General features: G+C 36.4%; 1 protein-coding gene across 4 annotated transcripts in view; it reads right to left on the minus strand.

Moving 5' to 3' along the window:
• Positions 1–16,675, minus strand: part of DLGAP1 (DLG associated protein 1) — a 753,977-nt gene extending 737,302 nt beyond the window's left edge. For all 4 annotated transcript variants that reach the window (XM_004579625.2, XM_058676808.1, XM_058676806.1 and 1 more), the window contains exon 1: positions 16,560–16,675. The gene's annotated coding sequence lies outside the window, so the exon portion shown is untranslated. The remainder of the gene's footprint in view (positions 1–16,559) is intronic.
• Positions 16,676–18,376: the final 1,701 nt, after the last annotated feature.

An 18,376-nucleotide genomic window follows, 5' to 3' on the forward strand; every position in this document is an offset into this window, starting at 1 on the left:
ACTAAAAAGGTAAATTAAGAGGCTGGTATTATGATGTAGCAGGTAAAGCTGAAGCCTGATAAGCTGGCATCCTATATATGTATTGGTTCCTGTCCTGCTTGCTCCACTTGCACTCCAGCTCCCTGGTAATATGCATGAGAAAACCAGGAAAAATTTTGCCCCAAGTGTCTGGGTCCTTGGACCCCTGCACTCATATGAGAGACCCAGAAGTTTGTGGCTTTTGGCTTTGGATTGGCTCAGCAATGGCCATTGTGGCTAACTGAAGAGTTCACCAGCAGATGGAATATCTCTGTCTCTTCTCTCTCTGTGAAATCGATCTTTCAATTAAAAATAAGTAAATCTTGATCAGCAACTGATAAGCTGTAAAATTGCCCATTAAATATCCTTAAGTCTCCACCCATTTGACTAAAAAATATTTTAGGTGGCGGTCACTGAATATTTCTAAAAATGTAAATAATACTCGAATGCTACTTGGGAGAAACGGCAGTATTTTCCATTCATTCCTTTACTTGTTTCCCCTTATCTTCTTCAACAAGGAGGCCAAACCAGGCACCCCTTGCCCGGGCTGAGCCCTCTTGCTCCCAGCAGGAACTGGATCCATCACTTGTCTCCATTCCCTTTCACCTTCACCACGTCTTTGTTATTGATATTTCTGGCAGGAATTTAATTACTAAGTATTAATTAAATTCCAGCAGAATCACTTTCAATAATATTAGAGGAGCCCAGGAGAAGGCCCCAGTGGCATTTTCCCCCTCAACACAGCACACTCTGAAAGGAGGTAATTACGAGGAAGACAGAGAGAGGAACTATATAATTGCTCCTGTTGCCACTGTTCTTTCCGCCCACTATTTTTATAGCTGCTTGCGTCACTGTAGCTAGTGGCTAAGGGCAGTGACCACAGCAACACCAAATATGGAAGACGATGCTTATTTGGTGAGTTTCTTTTATCCCTCCAGATCCAGTAAAGCTGAACAGGTAAACAGAAACTTACTTCTTTCAAGTTTTTCAAAAACTAAACATTCATTTTTATCATAGCTCAATAGATGATGCATTCCATCTTTGTCTCTAAAGTTGTAAAGCTTTTGCTCACTCAAATGCACCCACACAGTACCCTCTAGGACTGCGTAGGAGGTAAACAGGGAAAACCAACAGGAGACATGTAAAATGGGCCCTGAATAAGCAGTGTGGCCAAGGGCCCCCATTCACTCTCCTGTAAACACAATCAAAAGCTCTGATTGCAATTCCTTCTTGCCTTCATTTATAATGAATTAAAGCTGCCCTTTCCAATATTTAAAAACATCTGTGGTAGAAATCTAATAACAGTTTCAAACACAGAGAAATAGAATCACAAAAGGAAAACTGCCAAAACTGATATGTAGATGTTCAAAGGAATTCAGAAACTACTAAAATTCCAAAAGATCATGCCTGCTCTTTTATCTGCTGTGCATTATGAAATTTATACACCAAAGAAACCTAAGAGTGGCTTCTCATCAGAATGGTAGTTGATTTTGAGCACTTACCAGTTTAATAGAATCAGCCTTATGCAAAGACTAAGCTCATTTTAACACTGTACTTTAAAGACATTACAATTTCCAAGCTCCATAGTGTCCAAAGATATTTAAAAGAGTTTTTTAGTACTCCTAGAAAACCATGAGAAGACCAATAATCATCTGGGAAAGATATTAAACTAATTCAGCTCAATCGTAAAAAATAAAGAGAATTTAGAAACTGTTACAAGAATATTTTTCATATTACTTAGGGCACTCCTTGATTCCAAATATTATAAGTTAAAATGAGGAAGTAGCATTGAGTTAAAACAGACACTTTGAAACTATTTCATAAAGGCTCTTCCATTTAAGTATTTCTTTACTTATTTGAAAGTCAGAGTGAGAGTGGAGAAAGAAAGAGATCTATCCACTGAATCACTACTCCAATGATCCAAAAGGCCAGTGTTGTTCAAGGCTGAAGGCAGGAGTCCAGAACTCCATTCTGGTCTCTTTCTTGGGCAGCAAGGCCCAAGGACCTGGACCATTACAAGCTGCCTTCATAGGTGCGTTAGTAGGGACAGTCCATTATCCACTATTTTCACAAGAGCAGTATTAGGGAGTTGGCTCAGCAGTAGAAGAGATCATGTTTTAACCAGCCATCTGGTATGCAAGACCACTATCACAAGCCCAAACTGCACCCTGCTATCCTCAAATAGTTTCTTTAAACATGATGCACAATGTTGTCTTGACAAAACAAGGTAAAGCTAGAGATACTACATTACCTGATTTCAAAATATGTTACAAAATTCTAGTCATCAAAGCAGCATGAAATTGGCACAAACACCAAAAAACCTAAGAACATTAAGAAAACAGAATAGAAAGCCAGAAATAAGTCCACACCTTCACAGCCAACTGATTCCTGGCCAAGACATAAAAACGTTCAGTGGAAAAACCAGTCTTCAAGAAATGATACTTGGAAAACTAGGTATCTGTAGATAGAAGAGTGAAATTTGATGCTTTTCTCATACCATGTATAAACTTAAACTCACACACTCATTTCTATAAACATTTTATTTTATGCATTACAGAGTACGAGATCAATAACACATTACTAGTGCTTAAGTGAAATAATTGTAACAATTCAGTGTAACAAAAGTTATGTAATCATGATCTCTCAAAATATAGATTCAATAATTACTCTATGAGGAGAATCATAGAATATACTGTCAAAGTTAGGATATCACTCAGCAATGTATCCTTAAAGAAGCACCATTGTACATGTGGCACATTGTTGGCCAAAATTTGATCAATAAATGCATGACTACATTACACTACTTGCAAGCATGTGACATGATGCATTTCCTACATGATGAGATAAGGGAATGCGATGACACAGGATGAAATCACGCAAATCTAGGCATAATTTAAAATCCACGAACTTTTTATTTCCAGAATTTTCCATTTAATACTTTTGGACCAGAGCAATCAGAACTGTGGATGGGAGGACTATGTATGCGTAATGTACCTGCTGACAAACTTGTATTTCATTGGGGTCTTTTTCAGCTGTCTCTCGTAAGCCTAATTTATAGACACTAATCAAAGAAATCCAATATAGGGGAAAGAAAAAGACAAAAAAATTTGTACTGTAGGGACATAGTAAACAACAGAGTTTAATAAATCTTTAAAAAATATTGGGCTTTTCATCCTCCATGTCCCAATTTGCTTGAGAGAATTTTGGCAGTTTTCAGTTTTGCAGAAAATTTTATGTTTCATTTTAATAATCAAATGTATTGGCCTGAAGATGTTCTTAGTATTACCGTAGTATCCTTCTTTTTGTACTGGATCCTTAGTCATCCACAGATGACTTTCCTGGAATCATTTTCTCATCAGCCTGACTGAAGGTTTTTGAACTTCATTTATCTTTTCCAAGAACCATTGTTTTTGCTTCATTTTCTTTACTGATTTTCTATTTTAATCTTATTTGCTTCTTAATTTACACATAATATTTTCATTTTTCTTTTAGTTATGTTTAATTTTCTCATCTAGTTATATATAGAAAAAATATTTTTCTATATATATATAGAAAAAATATATATAGAAAAAATGTATATTTTTTCCTCCTTTAGGCTCAAACTTAGACAACTGATTTGTTAATTTTCTTCTTTCAGAATACAAACATTTAAGGCCCAATATGAAGTGTCTCTAATTATTGTTTAGCTGTATCTTTCCCGTTCCAGTCCACTGTCATATAATTTTCAGTCAGCAGAAACCACTGTCTAATTTCCCTTATGACTCCATCTTCACAATATTAATTATCTATAAATATGCTGCTTAATCACTAAATAGTTCAATTTCAACACACTCTTCCCTAACTAGTTTCTAATATAATTCGTTTGTGGTCAGAGACTGCACATTGTATGATTTGATCTTCCTTTTTAAAAAGATGTGTTTGTTTATTTACAGGAGCAGAGGTTGGTGAGGGTGAGGGGAGCGGGCTGGGGCAAGTCCATCCATGGGCTCACTTCCCAAATGTCCATGACTGCCATGTCTACTGCTGGGCCAAACTCAACCCAGGATGTCACAGCTCCGTCTAGGTCTCCCATGAAGGTGGCAGGGGCTATTGTTGCATTCCCAGGCACATCAGCAGGAAGCTACATCAGAAATGGAGCAGCCAGGAATGAAACCAATACTCCTCAGTGGGATGCTGGCATCACAGGGGGCAGCTCACCCTACTATGCCACAGCGCAGGCCCCTCAATTCTCTTGATTTTGACTAGCATCATGATCCAGGATATAGTTTTCTGGTGAATGAATAGGTGCATTATGATTAATAAACTTAAAATATTTATTTTTAAGACAGAGGGAGAAACAGAGAAAGAGAAGTGGTGGGGGGGCTGGTGGAGAGAAAGATCTTCTATCCATGGTTCACTCCCCAAATGGCAACAATGGTTGAGCTTGGCCAGGTGGAACACAGGAGCCAGGAGTAGCTTGGCCATCTCCCACAGCTTTCCCAGATATGTCAGTATAGAGTTGGACTGGAAGTTGAGCATATGGGACTTGAACAGGTGCCCATTTTGGATGCTGTTGCTGTTGCAAGCAGCAGGTTAAACACTTGTGTCACAATGATGACTTTAAAAATAAACATCTATTGAAAAATTATTCATTTGAGAAAGGGAGAGACAGAACACACTGACTTCAGCTGGCTCACTACTGAAGTGTCCGCAGCATCCTGGCTGGGTCAGGCTGCTAACAGAAGCTGGTGACTCCATGCAGAAGTGTTGCACAGTTGGTAGACATTCAATTCCTTGATCATCAGAACTGATTCGTAGGGTTCCAGTTAATAGGAAGACTGAATCTGAAATGGAGCTGAGAGTTGAATCCAGGTACTCCAGGTTAAGGATGCGGAGTTTCTAAGCAGTGTATTAGCCACTATGCCAAACATGCACCCTCAACCTCCGAAAAATTTACTTATTTCATAGATATAGAAAGTGATTTTCATTTTTATTTCTTTGAAAAAGAATTTAATTTCAGTTTCTATGTATTTTTAAAATTTATATAAATGGAACAAATTTCTTATACTTCATACATATACTTCTCACCCTATGTTCTCTCCCTCCCTCTTCCTTTCTTATTTTTCTTTTAATTTTCACAATGACATACTTTCAACTAACATTATGATTTTGAGCTTAACCCTATACTCAATAAGGAGTTCAGAAAAGGCATATGTTCCTCAGGAGTATATTCAAAAGTTACAACCAATAGTCAATTTTCAAACTATAAGTTTCACTCATACATAATTGCTAACACTCCATATTAGTTTATAAGTTATCATAAATCAGGAAAAAACATCATGTTTGTCTGTTGGACTGGCTGATCGCACTAAGCATGATGCTCTTTAATTGCATCAATTTCCCTCCTGCAGAACTATAACATAGGTGCATTACTTTCATAGCCTATGTTAACTGAGAGTTTAAGTATTTTAAAAACATCCAATACATTCAATGGCTGAATGCTGTAACAAGCTTTTGGGAAGCCTTAACGGAGTCCCAGGTTCTTGGCTCTCACAGCCATTTTGGAAATAAAACTGCAGATGGAAAATCCCTTTCTTCTTCTGTCTCTCCCTATTTCTCCATCATTCTGTCTTTCAAATTAAGAATCTTTAAAAATGAAAGAAGCATTTTGTTTAAGTTCTTATATCAACAACTACCCATGTGTGGAAGGCATTCAAAATATATTTGTCATTGAATAAATGCATAAGTTAATATATGAATGAAAAGCTATGTCATTTCAAAATTTTGATTCTATGGCAAATAATGACAAACTATCAAAACATTCTTTTAGTGGTAGCACCTGAATGCCATCTGTATGCAAGCTGATCAAAATAAATGTTCTTGAGATCACCCAAGTTTATGAACTCTGAAATATCATGGGCTCCCTGACCTGATATTTTTCCGCAGGAGCATTTTCTTTTTTTCATAACAAAGTGAAATATTCCAGCTACAACAATAACTGGAGAGTCTCTAGAATCCGATTGCAAATGGCTTGTAAAATAGTCTAGGCATCAATTTAGAGAGTGTGCAAGTGTCTCAAACAGCCGCTATGATATAGGGGAAATCATATTCATTCAACTAAGAAATCAGCTTCTTAGAACACAAAATGCAAAAAAGGCAATAAGCATCTTACTTCCTTAAGAACAACACAACAGTGGCCACTACGACTAAAACATTTTACTTAGATTCATATCCATCTACATCTGGATTTATTTAAAGAGTGACTTTTAAATCTGCTCAAAATTCAGTGATCTTCAAAATTTCATGGAAATAATGCATATTATGAAAAATCTATATACTGCCAATATTTCTTGAAAAGAATTAAACTTTTCCTTGAACTTTTGTGAGTATCCTCATATTAAATTGAGGTTTGGCTTTATCTAAATTATATATAAAATGTGCCTTTAGCAATATATATGAGTGATTTTCCAACTCTTTGGAAATAAAAAAATACATAAAGGGACAATGAAGAACACCATGAGGAATTTACAGAATCTCAACTTTCATATTTGGCTTTGAGCAGTTATTAACGTTGAATAATAATTTATTCATCATCTCATGCAATAAGCATACTGAGATACTAACACTGTTGAAAATCTATTGGCTCAAGATTCTCTGTTTTATGCATTACAGGTCAAACACATGTCAGAAGATAAAATAAACTAATACACAGTTGATTCAGTGAAACTAAACAGTTGATAAAGCAGTAAGTGGCTGTCCCAGTAGGATCTACTTTCTTATGAGTGAACACATACAGAACAAAATCGACCATTTTGTGGTTGCTTTCAAAACCATGCCAAAGAATGCATGGGAAACTTGGTCTCAATGGCAAAGATGCACCAAGTCACAAAACTCCTTTTAGTCTGTCCTCCCTCCTTCACAATATCATCCAACACAGAAGAGTAAGGAGCCAAACTGATCCTGGGTGTGCAGCAACCATCCCAGTACTTTTCACAACAGAAGCGGCAACAATTACTGAACAAAGAGTTTAGTAGTTCACTAAGCCAAGCAGCCTCACCATACAACTTGAGCTTGCTTCAACTGGACACCAGTTGCAGGGTTTATATGTTAGATGAAAGTTCAAACTTAACGGGAAGTTTGATAGTTTTTTCGGTTTGGGCAGAGAAAGAATCAAGGCAGTACTGCCTGGAGGACGCAAGCTTCTCTTTCAAAGCAATGTGACTATCTGTAAATCTGCACACAACAGTTGATACAGTCAGCTCTCCGCTTTCATATCTTCTATATCCATGAGCTCAAACCGTGAAACAGTGAAAATACTCTGAAGATTTCATTTGCACTGAGTCAGTACAGACTGTGACACAGATTCAGGCTCCTAATTGTGGCCCAGCTCAGCTCTCACTCTTAGCTCTCATGAGCGTTTGCAAAGTGAGCCAGAGGAACAAAGTTTCTCTTCCTCTCTCTTTCTATCTCTGTTACCCCTGCCCTCCACTCTGTTTCAAATAAAATGAAATTAAGTGAATAAAAATGAAAAGGTGGTTATTTTGGTGCAAAATTTTAAGTCTCAGTTTTCTCATAATACATGGTATCTAGGAACAATGTGAAGACATCTCAAATACACAGATTTCAAAAAAAAATTCTGCATCAATCCGAACATCTTTCGATTACATATTCAGAAAAATTTTTGAGGCATTCTTATACACACACCACATAACTTCATTCTTCTAAAGACTACTCATTTGGGTTGTGAATGAGTAAGTGATTCAAGGTGAATCAAATAGATCTTTTCCAGAAATTTTATATGTGCATTTAAACTGACTCATTTGGAATGGTTGTGGGAAATGTTGGGGGCCACTGTGTTGGCAATGACCACATGCAAGCTTGGAAGAAGCAAGCTTAGGTAGAAACTGATGATGTAAGCTCAATGAAAGGGTGTTAAGAGGTAATGCTGAGGCCAGAAGGTCATCAGCGAAGAGGGGAACAACTCCCTCTCGGCCAGGCTGCACCACACCACAGCTACAGTTCCTCTGTGTTCCTCTACTTAAAATACCTCTCTCAGGCCATCCCTGTAAGTCAGCTCTATCAGTGTCAACAAGATGGAGTCTATCTTCTTTATATCGAAGTGAGTTTATATCTAATGATGTCTCATAAGGGGCAAGGTCCATGGTTAATTCAAAGCTTACTGTCTGCTCTGCTTTATGTCCAGTTGTATATTAATATTACCCCCTTAAAAGGATATGTATTGAACAAAATAGCGAAAAGAACAATGCTTTCCTAGTTTCTTGTTGTAGAGGTGAGTTTAATTTTTTTTTCTGTCCTAATAAAGTGCAAATTCCTTGAGGATAAAAGTTAATCAAACTCAAGTTACTCAGTACCACTCTATTTTAAAAAGAATAAAAGGTAGCAGAGTTTGACCACTGATAACCTGAGAGGTCATTTTTATACCTATATTTCTAAAATAATTTGTTATAATATTATGCTTAAGTTTACATTTTTAAACTACCATCATTGACCCACATTTATGTAGACTCCGTAAGCAGAGTTGGGGCACAGCAGTTAAGACATGACTCGGGATGTTTCACCATGTCTCTTACCAGAGTACCTGCTTTGGGCCCAGGGCAGCTCCCAACCTCAAATGCCAGAGAATGCTGACCAGAGAAGGCAGCAGGTGATGTGCCTGCACTCTGTCCCTGTCATTCACATGAGACAACAGGGTGAGTTCCAGGCTCCTGACGCCAGCCTGGTCCAGCTCTAGCTGGTGTAAGTCCTAGGGAAGTGAACCAGTAGATGCTCCTGTCTTTGACTCTATGTCTATGCCTTTGAAATAAAACTATGTAAAAATAAAATAAAATAGATTTCAATTTTAAAACATCAATGTACCCTCTATTTGAAAAAATTGCGGAAAAATTGACATTTTAGGAAAAACTGTTTTAGCATTCTGCAAAACATATATAAACATTATCAAAAGCAGTTATGTCAGGGGCAAATTATAATCCTATTTAATAGGGAAAAATAGCAGCCAGACTAAACAAAAAATGAATAAGCACATAAAATGATAATTTCCTCATGGACATCAAAGCATCATTGACAGTACTGCAGTGTTAATCAAACTGTTATTCATTTTTCACTGTAAATATCTGAGCTTTTAATTTCCTAGTTTCATAGCTAAACTGAAAATTCATTTTGATCTCACATTTTACAATATTTCTTTCACAACACCCACTCACAAAAAATTCATTCTTTGTATCTCAACATCTTTCTTTACTTCTGTGTATAGGGTATAAGGAGCCTGACCAGGTTTAACATCAAAGGAAATTTATGAAGTGACGCATAGCTTCGCTCTCCTTTTGTTGAGTTTCTTAAGGTAATGGATGCTGAGCAAGAACTAATCTCATCACATTTTTTTTTGCATCCATTACAAAATTACAGGAAGTCTCAATACACAGATCTTAAAGCAGTTGTTGGGACCTCACACTTTAATTTCCATAGTTAAACAAGTTCATTTTAAAACAAAATTAAAATATAGTTTAATTTAAAATACTTTTAAACTTGGCCAAGTATTCTTTTAACAGCTAGGACAGTTTCGATTATTGATACACCCACAGCATGCAGAAATGAGTTGGGCACATGTGAATAAAATTTCCCAAGTGAATAAATCAGTCATGGGATGGGTCAGCAGGTAAAGAGAGTAATCCTGGATCACACTGGCTGGCTCAGTGAGGTTGAGCTGGCCTGATTAAATTTAGCTTCAATCATTCCTTTCCTAACATTTACTGAGTGCCATCAAGAACTTTGATTGGGGTAAAGAAAGCAAGATAATTCAAACATAGATGGTTCTCTCCAGGAGTTCGCAGCAAAATGGTAAAGTGGCAAATGTAACCCTTTGCATAACAAAGTTGTTATGCAACAAACAATGAATGAGTAAAGTTAGGGCCCGGCAGCGTGGCCTAGCGGCCTGAATCCCATATGGGCGCCGGTTCTAATCCCGGCAGCTCCACTTCCCATCCAGCTCCCTGCTTGTGGCCTGGGAAAGCGGTTGAGGACGGCCCAAAGCCTTGGGACCCTGCACCCACGTGGGAGACCCGGAAGAGGTTCCTGGTTCCCGGCGGCATCGGATCGGCGCGCACCGGCCCTTTGCGGCTCACTTGGGGAGTGAAACATCGGATGGAAGATCTTCCTCTCTGTCTCTCCTCCTCTCTCTATATATCTGACTTTTCAATAAAAATAAATCTTTAAAAAAAAAAAAGAATGAGTAAGGTTAATTTTAGAGCAGGGAGAGCCTTTAAAAAAAAAAACAGGTAGACTGACAAGTTAAAACAGAAGATTTGATGGCACAGATTATTTTCTTCACAAAGTCATCTATAAAACATTCTATAGCTAATCAGGGAGATGATGAAGACATTCATATCAATAAGTCCTCTTAGGAGAAAGGAATAGGTCTAAAATTGGATACAAGGTTTCAAAAATATCTTAATTGCCCATGGATTTAGAACTTCCTCAAAAGCAAGTTATTCTAAGTGCTTTACAATTTGTATAGCATTGAAAGAAGGTGTTAAACTGACAGCGACAAAGCAGTCACTGAACACAGAGCAGCTCAATGATTTAAAACAAAATAAATATGGAGAATGTACAATTAAATGTTAAAGAGCTCTGACTGTGGACTCACACAAACCCAAGTTTTGATTCCAGTCTCACAAAGTGTTACTTCATCTGTCTACTTAAGTCAGGACCAAGTTTTCATCTCTATCGGAAAATTTTCTTCTGATGTCAAAACATACAGTCACACTTGCAAATTGAGGCCTTACGTGAATTTTCTCTATCCCCTGACTACAAATCATCATGAATTCACCCCAAGTTCGAGTATGATTACAGTATATGCATAATTTTAATTTCCTTCACATCACAATTACTCAGATTATACATATTTTATTACTCTTCATTTAAAACTTCTGCGACAATGACAGGGAACTCTAAATCTCCAAGACTCAAAAATCCAACGTGGGTTTAGCTTTTATTAAAAACAAATTATACCAAATGTCAATACTTGTAATTACTCTGCGCAGGTGCAACCAATGACAGCAGCACACATATCCACACCCTAAACAAGGAGAGACTATGCAGTAGCACTTAAAGTAACCAGAGCGTGATTTCAAGTCTATGGAAAATCTTCAACTTCAAGATTTTTTAAATAAAAAGGTGTAAAAGACTTTTACCTGTAGACTTAAATAATTCTGTAATGAAAGCTTTCATCTTACACTATAGCAATATTCATATGTGCCATTCTTACAGAGCCTTTGCATTCAAATACACTCCCACAAACACTGCCATGATGATTTCCATGACAACCCAATAAAGTATTAGTGTATATTTAAGGAAAAAAAATCTAATAATCAAGAGGCCAAAGAAACAAGTTGTCTAAAATTAGAGATAGAAATGTTGTCCTCTGATTTTGAGGGTAGCACTCAATCTTTTACACACAGATACTCTTTAAGGATGAATACAAAGATCTAGAAACATCTGTGCTCTCACTCCATTGTGTGCTTAAGCAGCATACCTACTTCTTCAACACAAATCTTTGTTACTGTCAGTTACACAACCCACCTAAGTAGATTTTTCCTGGTAATTCTGCCATGTAAGACACTAGATAAAACTGATTTTTACAAAGAACATAAAAGAAAAACTGACTAGGTATTAATCTTCTTGTATTACAGAAGAGAATCTAAATAAAAAAATTACATGTGGAAGAGCCCCTAGAATGCTTAAAATCATTGTTTTGGAAACAGTCACAGTACCTTACATTTTTCATAAATGCAATCTGGTTAATTTGAGGTTTATAATCCCATATTCTGAATCATACAAAGTTATAAATGCTGTTTACTCATATTCTCTCAAGGTGGAGGGAGAAAAACAAGAGAAAAAAACAGCTTCTTACTCAGTCAAAATAGGATTAAATAGGGAGGTAAACTAGGATACTTCGGAAAGAAAATCTTTAACTACCAGGAACTTTTTCTCTCTAAAGCCTTCTCAGCCCATCTTCAGCAAAGTAATGAAACAAAACTAGATTATTAATGGCTACCTTAGTAATAAAAACCCAGAATGATCAAATATTGATCTAATGAAAGGATATAATATTTAACTGGACCTGCATTTTCATTAACTATCAATACCAATGCCAAATATTTATTTGCCTACAAAACATTAGAAAAAAAATAGTACATTTCTTCCCAGAAATTTTCTCACATCCAAACATCCTCAAAATCTTTCCCTGCTTATGAACCTGTCCACTGTCCAACTGGGGCTCTTTTCAGAGGACAATAAAAGCACTTCTTAGTGACCATCAAGAAATGGGATCTTCTGCCTAGAGATTTTTAGGAAGCATTTCTTGATTTCTGATAGACATCAAAACCATGAAGGATTCATTTTAAGTCTGTCCCAAGAGGAATTTATTCCTCAAAGAATCTTTGATTAGTGAAATAGGACACATGATACAAAGTGAAAGTAGTTTTTAAATTAAGCTGATGTGATCTATATTTGTGTGTGTGTGTGTGTGTTCAGTCCTTGGTGTTTTGATTTTGAGCATGTCACTGAAGTTCATGATCTCATTTTATCTCAAGGTACAATGGAATAGGGGGCCTCATAAGAAACAAAGTTCCTATAAACACTAAATATTACTTCCTTTTGTGTTTTTTGAAATTAAAAGACACAAGACACAATCGTTAGTGACTATTGATATCTCCCAAGTAATAGTGTCTTCTAATTAGCTAATTTGGCAGTGGGATGACTGTAGAAATAGTAGCACTGGATTTACCTAAACACAGTGCTGAATTTCTTGCATTGGAATCATGACCAAGTTATTACTTTAAAAAAAAATTCGATGACATAGTAAAATATTTTCAAAAATTCCTATTTATTTAATTTTACTAGAAGGGCATAGATTGAGACAGACATTTCCCATCTACCAATTCATTCCCCAGATATCCTCAATGGCTATAACCAGGCCAGATTGAAGGCTTGGAGCAGGTCATCAATTCAAGTCTCTTATGTTGGTGATAGGGTTAAAGTACTTAACCCATCACTGGATTCCAGAGCTACAGCTGGAAATCAAACCCAGGTAACTGCAATATGGGACATAGACATCTTATCCACTAAGTTGAACAACATGGAGTCCCAAGTGTTGTTTATATTTGAACTATAAAACATGGTATTCAGAGCCTGACACAACAGTTCAGTGGCTAAATCCTCACCTTACAAACACCAGGATCCCACATGGGCACCAGTTCACATACCGGCTGTTCTACTTCCTATTCAGCCCCTTGCTTGTGGCCCGGAAAAGCAGCAGAGCATGGTCCAAAACCTTGGGACCCTACACCCAAGTTGGAGACCCAGAGGAAGCTCCTGGCTCCTGGCTTTAGATAGGCTCATCTCTGGCTATTGCAGCCACTTGGGGAGTGAACCAGCAGATGGAAGATCTTTCTCTGTCTCTCCTGTCTCTGTAAAATCTGCCTTCTAATAAAAATAAAATAAGTTTAAAAAATCATTTAATAATATACATAGAAAAATTTTCATTAAATGGATGAGTATCGTTTTACAGAATTTTTACTTTCAAAATATAGAAAAGAAGTATTTTGTGCCACTAAAACCAAATGAGTTTTTAAAGTGCATTTATTTATTCTTTTGAAAGAAGGGGAGGGAGTTAGAGAGACATGCCCACAACAGGTAGGGGCAGAGTCAGGTAAAGCCATGAAACGGGAACTGCTTTTGTCTCCCTGACAGTGGTCCACATCCAAGTATTTGAATTATGACCTGCTGCCTCCCAGTGAGTTGGATTAGAAAGGTGGAACTCAATCCCAGGTACCCAAATATGAGATGAGGGCATCCCAAGCAGTGGCCTAACACGTTTACCACAATGATCATCCCATTCAACTAAATGATTTGAGAATACTCCTTTGCTTTCAATGAATAAACAATTTCTAACTCTGTTCAGATGGGCTAATATACTATTTTCTTGCCACTTGAAAAACTCTCATGCTCTATCTGCCACAAAACCTTATAACTGCTTCAGTGAACTAATTTAATTAGTTCCTTTCAAAATCTGACTTAGGCCCAGATTATATATAAAGGTAAATTAGTACTTCTGTTACTTACTTAGTACTTAGTTAAGACTGCATATACCCTAAAACTCTACATGATCATTCAAGGCCCTGATACGTTATTTCTATTCCAAGCTAATACAATTAACTCACTAAAAAAATATGAGAAATAAAGTAATAAAGAACAGAGCATAGAAAATATAAAATAAATTTCTGAAATATTTTTGGTTTGCAACAACACATAAAGAACATGTTCATCTCCCTGGTACAACTCACTGCAGTCCAATATCTGAACTTCCTATAGGCGATGCAGTAAAAAACACTCAGTGCCCTCAATGTTTGCTGTGTATTTCAACTTCAGCACTGCACTCTGGCGTATACAACCTGAATCAGAGCTGGACTTTAAGGCTGGTTCATGGGAAATTGTTCTAAAACATTCAGAAAAAATAGAAATGAGACAGAGCATACAGCTAGAAGGGTTAGATGGAGCAGGAGGCAGAGAATGTTGGTACCCTGAATACCTGGTGTGTAATTTACGATTTTAGGGGATTGTCAGCAATTCAAGGTTACAAATGATGGTAAAATTGCCAAATGGTTCATATTAAGAATCATCGAAGTGTGAAGTGATTTAAAGTGGATGTTGAGTAATTTCCCAAAGTAAAGTTTGAGAAGTTTTTAAGGCAGTTGTCCTGGAAGAAAACTTGGTATGCATCATGAAGTGATAGTTGTACTTCAGCTAATAATATGTTATAGGGGTACAAAATGATGATCCCTTATATTTTCAATAACGTCCCAAGATTTCAAATATGAACATCACATTAAATTTTCTTTTGAATGTCATGCTTCAAATTTCACAAATTACAGAGTAACATTACCAGCAATCATACCAGTAGTTGCATACATTTTTAATAATAGTAATTACAATCATAACAGCTCTGATAATATTAGTAGTAGCTGTAATGTGTAATTCTGTGTCATATGTTGAGCATTAGATTATTTGATCTTAACAATAATCTTAAATCTTATCATTCCCATTTCAAAGAAAAGTTAGATAATTTATCCAAATATGAAGATGCTAGGAAGTTACTGAATTAAGATAATAAAATTTCAAATTTTGACAATTTCTAGAAATGCAATGCATGCCATATATTGTCTTCCTATCTATGGTTGACTGCATGATATAAAAAAAAGAAGAGTTTGCAAATGAGAAATTTAAATTCTAATACAGAAAAAAGTACTGAGACCAAGTCACTGTTACTTTACAAAAGCTCTTACAAATATGTATATATTTACATAGGAATGCCTATTTAGTGAATAGGAGTTGAACACATGTCCATTATTACATGGTTCTTTATAGATTAGGTCACTGATTTTGCAACTTCCCTAATAATCACAGCCTAAAGGACATGGAGTAAGGATTCAAAACAGAGAGACTAAACTGTCCCTAGAGCCCAGAGTCATTAGATAAAACACAACCTTCCCAGTTTTCATTTACCAATTCTTGATCACTAGAAAACTTTGGAAATAACCTCCATTATCCACAAAATACTGCAAGGGTTTTTTACACATAGTATAGGAATTGTAAGAGATCTAGTCCTCTTACCAAAAAGCTCAGTCTTTCTGACTGGTGTCTCAGAAGTCCAAACTGAGTGTTGAATCTAAGGTCTCTGAGAAGCAGTATAACTTGCAGGATTGAGAATGGACACCCTTCAACGGCCCTGTTTCTCAACACCTGTCCACCCACGATAATTTCACATCATGGCCATGTAACTATGCTCATCCCTGGCTTCTGATCTTCAGGAAGCCACTGCAGTGCACACCTAAGAGAAATCAAGTCACGTTTGTTCATATGAACAAAGTCTTCCTTGTGTGAGACTTCTATTCTGCCACTCAAATCAATGTCGTTATCTTTTGCCATCCCTACAACATCTTTCTTGACCTTAAGGCCAACAGGGGTGACTCAGCAATTTAGTACACTGGAACAGAAAATTTTGAAGCAGTGGAAATGATATGTAGAAGTCAACTTCTAACACTAGCAGCACATGTAAGAGAAGCCCTCAGTTAAGGGATGATTTGCAAATAGATCATCACAACTGTTACATTTCATCATAACTAATCTCAATGAGATAGCCTCTTTATTTTACAGTTATTCATTTTATAGCTGTTAAAACAACCCAGATTGCAATTACAGGTTTCATAAAATTGTATGCAGTTATATTATAAAAGAATGCTTTTCATGAAAAAGTATACTAAATGTTACCTCCCTACTATTACAGAAGTAATAAAGATATCTTTCAATCCATCAGCATATGCCTATATAAAAAGCTCAACCAATGCATCAAAGTCATTTTGTAATAACCCACTTCCCTCTCTACAATTAACATTTTCAAATGTATAAGAAAGCAGAGATATTTCAGATCATAACATCAAAAATCACCTGCAGAAAATAAATGTGTTTTTAAACACATATCTTACCTTAGTGAGACAAGCGTAGTACACTCAGCCAAGGCTCCATGAACTGGGACTATACTGTAGCAAACTGCTTGTATTCTAGTCCTTTCAAAACAGTGTCTCAGGAAAGGTGGACACAGAAATCACCTGACAAAGCCTGGGGGAACAGTTCGCAAGATGCTGAAAGACAGAAAGGGGTAAAAAAAAAAAGAATGCAAATCTGTTAATAGAGCTTTACAGGTATTGTTTTGATATTCCTTGCACATGTAAAACCAAAGGGAGAGCAGGCTCAGCCTTATTTTCTAACTGCTAGTTCAGAGATAGATGACTCTCTTTTCTTTGACAGGCAGTGACAGAGAGAGGGCAGGGAAGATACAGAAAGAGATGTCCTCCATCTGCTGGTTCATTCCCCAGGTGGCTGCAACAGCCATGGTAGACCCGGTCAAAGTCAGGAGCCGGGCGTGAGAAATCATGAAATGGAACATCACCAACATACAGAATGATTATAACTGTTTCAGAGGCAAGAGACACTAAAGGGCACACCTACAAAAAAGCCACATTGGCTTTGCATCAAATGATCCTCCCACAGATACATATTAACTGTGCATAGGTTCAGGAAGGGAAATGGATGAATCACAACTCAGCAATAAGGAGGTATGTCAACATCATGTATCTCCGCACTAGGGTCACATCACACTGTGAATAACCAGAATTTAATTGTGAAGAAGCTTTAAAAAAATTCATGGGCATTTGCATTTTACCAAATAACAAGCCAGCATTCCGGAATAATGTCAAGGTCATGAGAAATAAAGTCTAAGAAATTTGCCGAAGTGAAAGGAACTGAACACATATACTTATTTATTTATACAAATTTATTTATACAAATAAATATAATCTTCAGTACTCAGGTTGAACTTGAGAAAAGGACATTTATGACACAGGTGGCAAAATCTGAAGAAAGTAAACATGTCATATCAATATTAACTTCATGCTTTTATGATGACACTACTTGTTCACATATAATACTTAAAGTAGGTAATATGTTGATGAGAATCTATCCCATTATTTCAAATGTCATATAAATCCTCATTATTTGAAAATGATCATTTAAAGCATGGAAGAAGTACCTGGGGGAAAACTACAGACTAATTTCAAAGAAAATAGATGAAAGAAATGAATACATTATGAGTTGAAACAAAATAAGCACACATGTGAAATAATCAACTATGTTGAAGTTTTTATAGAAACCCATAATAGAACTGATGACAAAGTATGTAAAACAGAACAAAGAAATGTCACACATAAACATGACTACTTGAAATCTGAAATACATTGCTATAATTGTAACAAATCAGATCTTTTAAATAACTGATATTTGATAAACTGAAAAACTAAGTGAAAATGTCTTCATGCTTCCTTTTGTCATATCCAAAACATAAAAATAATGCCAGATGGGTGGGAGACCAAAGATAAGAAAGATTCTAACAAAAATGACTGAAATTTCAAAATACAATAACATTTTGAGGTCTTTTTCTTACTATCATTATTTTTCATGATACAGTTTTGTAGATATATGTATCCCTTCCTTCCCCCCCACTCTTCCTCATCTTCCCATCCCTCCATTCTCCCCCATATTATTTTATTAGGATAGTCCTTTAGTAACAGTTATTTAAGCGCATCATGGCATTGAAACTACAGGCGAAGGTAGACAATAAACTACAGGCACCCGTGGATTTCCCTTCGAAAGCCCTACATTTAAAGAGATAAAAAATAGAGCTTCCTTCCTCGATGAAATCACATTCAAACAGCGAAGACACAGAACTACACTACATTCAAATGCT

The sequence above is a fragment of the Ochotona princeps genome, chromosome 18 (assembly GCF_030435755.1).
Source record: "Ochotona princeps isolate mOchPri1 chromosome 18, mOchPri1.hap1, whole genome shotgun sequence".
Classification (NCBI taxonomy): domain Eukaryota; kingdom Metazoa; phylum Chordata; class Mammalia; order Lagomorpha; family Ochotonidae; genus Ochotona; species Ochotona princeps.